The sequence below is a fragment of the Mytilus californianus genome, unplaced genomic scaffold, assembly GCF_021869535.1.
Source record: "Mytilus californianus isolate M0D057914Y unplaced genomic scaffold, xbMytCali1.0.p SCAF_9, whole genome shotgun sequence".
In the NCBI taxonomy this organism is placed as follows: domain Eukaryota; kingdom Metazoa; phylum Mollusca; class Bivalvia; order Mytilida; family Mytilidae; genus Mytilus; species Mytilus californianus.
In genome coordinates this window covers 67,340,920-67,346,946 of record NW_026262745.1, presented here as the reverse complement: position 1 = coordinate 67,346,946, position 6,027 = coordinate 67,340,920, and the positions used below count along the sequence as shown (strand labels likewise).

General features: G+C 30.4%; 1 long non-coding RNA gene across 1 annotated transcript; it reads right to left on the bottom strand.

Annotated features, from left to right (window-relative positions):
* Nucleotides 1-2,097: 2,097 nt before the first annotated feature.
* LOC127714705 (uncharacterized) lies at nucleotides 2,098-5,256 on the bottom strand. The gene is made up of 4 exons (XR_007987876.1): nucleotides 5,174-5,256; nucleotides 4,386-4,494; nucleotides 2,807-2,883; nucleotides 2,098-2,164 (listed from the first exon to the last, which is right to left on the bottom strand). It is a non-coding gene; the product is annotated as an uncharacterized LOC127714705 (long non-coding RNA).
* Nucleotides 5,257-6,027: the final 771 nt, after the last annotated feature.

Here is a 6,027-nt window from a genome sequence, read left to right as displayed (position 1 = left end):
ACATAAAAACTAAAGGAATCGCATGAAAATGATACAAAACACAACACAGTTATCCCAAACGGAATTACGGATCATAGTGTTTCTGTATAGAACGATATTAAACCTCTCTCTGCTTCTGAAATATGAGGCTTTATACACAGAACTATCGCTTTTGATGCCGTAACCGCCGGATATACATATATGTGTCTCATTTTCTGCACGCCATGCTTCGAAGGCGAGACAATAAACCAACAGACTTTCGGTAGAACAAACCAAATATTTTTCAGAAGACTTTGTGACAAATTATTCGTCGTTTTCCGTTTTTGATTTGCAAAATAATCTCTAGTTAATTAGTTAAAAATAAACTTTACTGCATCCACAAGTCTTAACATTTTGATATATTATGGTCAGTGGATATTAAATTGTAATAAATAATGTTATTAATTTAGTAAATTCGCAAAGTATTTTGATATTTAGTTTCTATATGGAATAGTGCATTTTGGATATGCAGCTACTGTGAGTTTTTTTTTTTTTTTTTTTTTTGCTGTTAAACGATGATAACACAATAGTGGTTATTTCTACGTATTTAGTAACATAAACTTGCAATTTAGGTAAACAAACATCAATGATCGACCACGTGTTTGTCTGCTGTGCTTGAATTCAAAACATGTTATATTTTAGAAAATGAACAGATTAATGCAAATCTGTTATTTTTCTCCTCTCGACGTGTTGCTGGGGACAAATAATATATTGGGCGTCCGTCTGTCCGTTCGTGCGTCCGTCAATTTAGTCTTGAAAGCTCTCACGTGCAAAATTCTTTCCCATTTTCATAAAATGAATACCAAAGGTTAAAATTTGCAATATCTCGAACAACTTTGAAAATAAGTGCCGATCATCTGTTTTAAAAAGCACTATCACTCTTGGAAATATAATTATATAGAACATTTTATTGTAAGCGCTCTTAGCAAACATGTTTTGAAGGATTGTTATAAAATTTATATCATAGGTTAAAATCAGCAATGTCTTAGTGAGTTCGAAAATCATTTTACAGGCGTTATGTATCTTTGAAATTTAAATATTTACTGAACATTGCTTATAAGCACTCTTACACCTTCATTTCTTGTTGAATTTGTATAAAGTTTATATAAAAGGCTAATATCAACAAGGCATTGGAAGAGTTGCAACCAACTAATGTTGATGAGCTGCTCTCCTTGGAAATATAAATAAATGGACGATACCATTATTAGCCATCTCATGCCTCAATTTCTAGTGACTTTAAGATGTTTATAATAAGTAAAAAAAATAAGATATTTTTTTTTATTTTAGATTTTGCCCTTGAACAGATATAATATGTGCAACCCCGAGGACATAGGAACATCATCTTTTGTCTGCTCAATATGATTATACTCAAATTTTATACATTGTTCCGTATGATTTGTTTGTCGTGTTATGTACATGAGATCGACAAAAGAAGTAAAAGATGGTTTTAATTCAGATATAATTTTTCCCTCGAAATTGGTTTTATACAAGTAGATTGTCTAGCATGTGTAATCATGGTCAAAATAAATTGGGTGATATGTCTTATTTTGTGACATATGTCATAAGCCTTTATTATTATAAGATTTATAGAGATATGTAAAATTATGCCGTTAGCCTGCCTCTTATATAATCATTACATGTTGATTTGAACATTTCCCATTACAAAATTGAATTAAATATCAATAGAAATCAATATTTGCAAATGTAGATTATATTTTTAACAACAGGGGAAATCGAGAAATGCCATTTAAAAATAAAAACCTTGATTTTTGTTTGTTTGGTTTTTTTTTTTTTTTTTATTTTTTTTATTTTTTTTTTTTTTTTTGCTTTGTTTTGTAAGGCGATATAGGGTTGTAACACCGACATCATCATAGCAGAAACAGAAATTACAGAAGACAATATAAAGCACAAGTAATGATGACGATGCATTTTGCATGTTGTTACTACAACTACTGACACTATGACCACAACCCTTATAGCTTTATACCATACTGCACTAATCAAGCGAAATCACAGTTTTGAAAATTGTGTGCATATTCCATATATAAAACATGTAGGAAAAGGATTTTAAAAAACTTACTATCCAGCTTTCCCTGTTTCAGAGCATCGCCTGTTAAGTTTGAGTTTGTCATTGAAGACATGTTTCCTAATGATAAATATAAATTTGTATACAATGTATAGCTATTGAGTTTTATGAATTTGAGTTATACATAATTCTTTATTCTGTAAAAAAATAATTATATAGAGTTTGTTAATTTTATATTTAAATGTGTGTCGCTTAAATAGCTTTCGATCTTTATTTAAAAAGAACGTTTGTTAATATGGTCACTGGTTTGTTTTATTTTTCGTCATCCTTGATAGTGTATTATCTACTATACATGTTTTGTCAATAAAGCGATAGCTGTGTGAATTTTACTAACTATATTATAAATGATTATGATTACACATATTCTATGATTTAAATAAAAAATGGTGAGACTTCTTTTAATCATACATTATATTTTGTCTTGCAATATAAACGTAACAGATGATCAATCCAATAAAAGAATAAGTAGGTTTTTTTTGTACAAGTTCAGTTTAAAGTACGGACTGTGCTGATAATCTGTTTCCCCTTTCAGGATTAATTTGATTGGCATCTTTTTTTACGTTTTAAATTTTTATTTAATAGCATTGCATTATAGTACGTAAACGTTATAAAATACAGCATTGTAAAAGCAGATTAAAAAAAAACCTTTTATGCAGAATTGAATATTTCTAACTAAAATCTACTAATGGTTAATCGTTTTACCTTTTTCGTGGTGTAGATATTCAGTACTAATGCTTGATGTATTCAATAGCATTACACAGCCTTTCACAGTATCACATCTGAGGTTAATAAAAAAGAAAAGTATATCCTAAAAGCTGTTTGAACAATTATAATATAATTGAGAGAGTACAAAACCGTATTTCGATGTTTGGTTTCTTTTAGACACGATTTTAATTAATCATACGACACCGAACAACTAAGTCAACAAACTTCATAAATGTAACAGCAAAAATATTTTCAATGTTGACAATAAAATCCAAATTAAAAAAAAAAAGGCCAAAAGATCATAATATCAGGCACTCATCTGGAGCATCTGGGATCATTCGGTTTGGTTTTAGGGGGAGTTCGTGTTAATCAGTCTTTAGGTTTTTTTCACAACCCACGAATAACAACTCGTCATAGATAAATGATGACAATTTATACAACCAGAAATTATGGTAACAGCTAAGGGGCTTTAAAAAAATATAGAATCAAAATTTATTTGATTTAAATTAACACACCACCATCACCACTACTACCACCTCCCCTTCCCACAAATACTAATTCAAAAGTTATCAATATTCCGCATATGAAAATGTCATTGAAATATAAGGAAGAAAACATGTCAACTTGTAAGTTAAAAACGTCAAGTTCGAAATAAGAAACGTGAAAATTGAAATGAGAAATTAAATGCAACAATTTCATATCTTTGTCCACTTTGACATATTTGATGTTCCATATTAAACAATGCATATGTATTCTTAACATTAGCTGAAGTTCCCTTTGTGCCGCGAGATTTTTAACAAATACAAACGTAAATTGTAACAAGTTATCAAGATACCATAAGCATCGTTTGTTTCACGCTTCATATCAATGCTATTGTTAAAAAAAAGGAAATAAGAGGGAAGACAAAAAATTGCCTTGTTCAACTCCGTTTACATTTTCGAGAGCTATAGAACATTGTAGAATATATTCCTTCAGATTTCACATGGCGGCAAAGCATCACAAAAACCGATGTAATTATATCTATCGTGTTGCTACTTATTCCAGAGTGTAAAGCTTATGACGCCATATTCGTCTGTCTACACGACCAAATACTTAAACAATTACAACAAATGCATTATTTTTTCTTCTATGTAAAGTATCTAAAATATTTCTATGCAACACCAAAAACTGATTAATACTGTCGTAAACCAAATTGATTTGCTAAAATCTTTTTTATTAGACACTTGTTCAAAAAGGAAGTGAACAGTTCAGAAAATACACTAGCATAAATATTTGATCTACAATTATAAGGGTTTGATAAGTCATCTTTTCAGCACGGCCATGACAATACAATCGCTGTAATTTTCAGGGTAGACACTATTTAGGAGAAAGAATAGAATGCAATTTCGTCCAATATACAATAACTATATCTAATCGGAAAAGCTTTACCGTTTAGATATATTTATAAAGAAAGTTCAGTAAAAACATCAGCAAATGTTGCATGATATATTTGATTCAATAGTTTAAAACACCATATTAATCAGTATGAAATATCTGTTATTCAATTAAATGTATGTGTATTGTTCTATCGTAATACCTTTGATCTTGATGACAATCACATTTCTCCGCACATCGGAAACCGAAAAAACCTCCCGGACATGGAAGACATGGAGAACCATCAGAAGAAGTGAAACCAATTGAACAGTCTATGTGAATATAATAAGTTTCATGAAACCGAAATTAAAAGCAACAAATAAATGCTTATATAAAAAGGGTTAAACGAAGTCCGAAAAGATGTAGAAAACGAGATAGGGTGAAATGATCAAATTGACCTAAACTGTAATGCATCGGGATATGCAAAAGAAATCCATGACTTTTGATTTAAAATGGCGAATGATTTTACTCTCATAAATTTACACAGAACATTGATTTGATATAAAATTGTGTGATGAGAATTTAATTCGTGACCAAATTTTGATTGTATTTGATTAGTGATTTTAGAGGTAAATATTTGTGTACCTGTTATCTATAGACGGACACTCATAAATGACGATGGACGACAAATACCGGACGCAAAGCTATATCATAGGCTAACACTAGGCCTTTGGGGGAAGTGTAGCTAATAATTATTTATTATAAATCACTTGTATTTAATGTATCAGAAAATGATACATTTATAGCGTTAGTCATTTACATACAGACATTCATCTGCAAATTCGACATTAATTTCATATACCGGATATCAAAACAACAACGCCTTACTTCCGCAAAACCATTCCGCAAAAGGATTTTTAAAATATGTAACGCTTTATATTTTATCATAAAAATCATGCACAAAAATTACAAATATAACAATTCATAAGTAATAGGAAAACAGAATCTTACGTTGACATCCAGTTGCATGCTGTTCATAATTGTTACAACAGAAGTACTTCTTGAAATAAAATGTCTTATCATGTGATGTAAACCTGTTCCCATATGAAAAGAAAACACAAACTAATACACATAATCATTCATGTTGGAAATTAAAACATTCAATATTTTTTTTTCTCAAATGGCATCAGTTTTGATAACGGATACTCATTTTAAAGCGCTCTGAAATCTTTAGTTTTTACAGAAAAAAAATGTCTTGTTTCGTTGTGATTAATTTTCATTGAGGTTTAGTGTTCATCATTTTCAGTTCATATTTAATTACCCTACGCAAGACAGCAAATAAGCATCAACGACAGGAAAACTTCGGTATACGAATGTTTGCAGTATGTGTCATGTGTACTTAACTGTGTTTCATAGATTATATATTACATTTGTACTCAGGTGTGTCTATATCACAGTTGGTTGACTGTAAGTCCCTGAGTGTTACATCAATTCAGTAATCGGTGCTTTTGTACTGGCATTATTTACATAATTCATTTTCATTAGAAATGTTTGTCTTAAAATTCTAGAGCTCTAATTATATTACATAATTTCGACATCAACGTACAGTGAAGATCACTTCTAACCTCTCATTAAATCTGTCAGAATCTGTCAGAAGAACTGTTCTAGGACAGTATGTAGAACTGTCAGCCTGACCTGACACCTTTTAGACAGTTCTAGCAAGAACAGTTCTAACCTAGAACTGATTTGGTCAGTTCTACCTAGAACTGATTTGGACAGTTCTACCTACAACTGATTTGGACAGTTCTACCTAGAACTGATCTTGACAGTTCTACTAGAACAGTTTTAGACAGTTCTACCTAGAA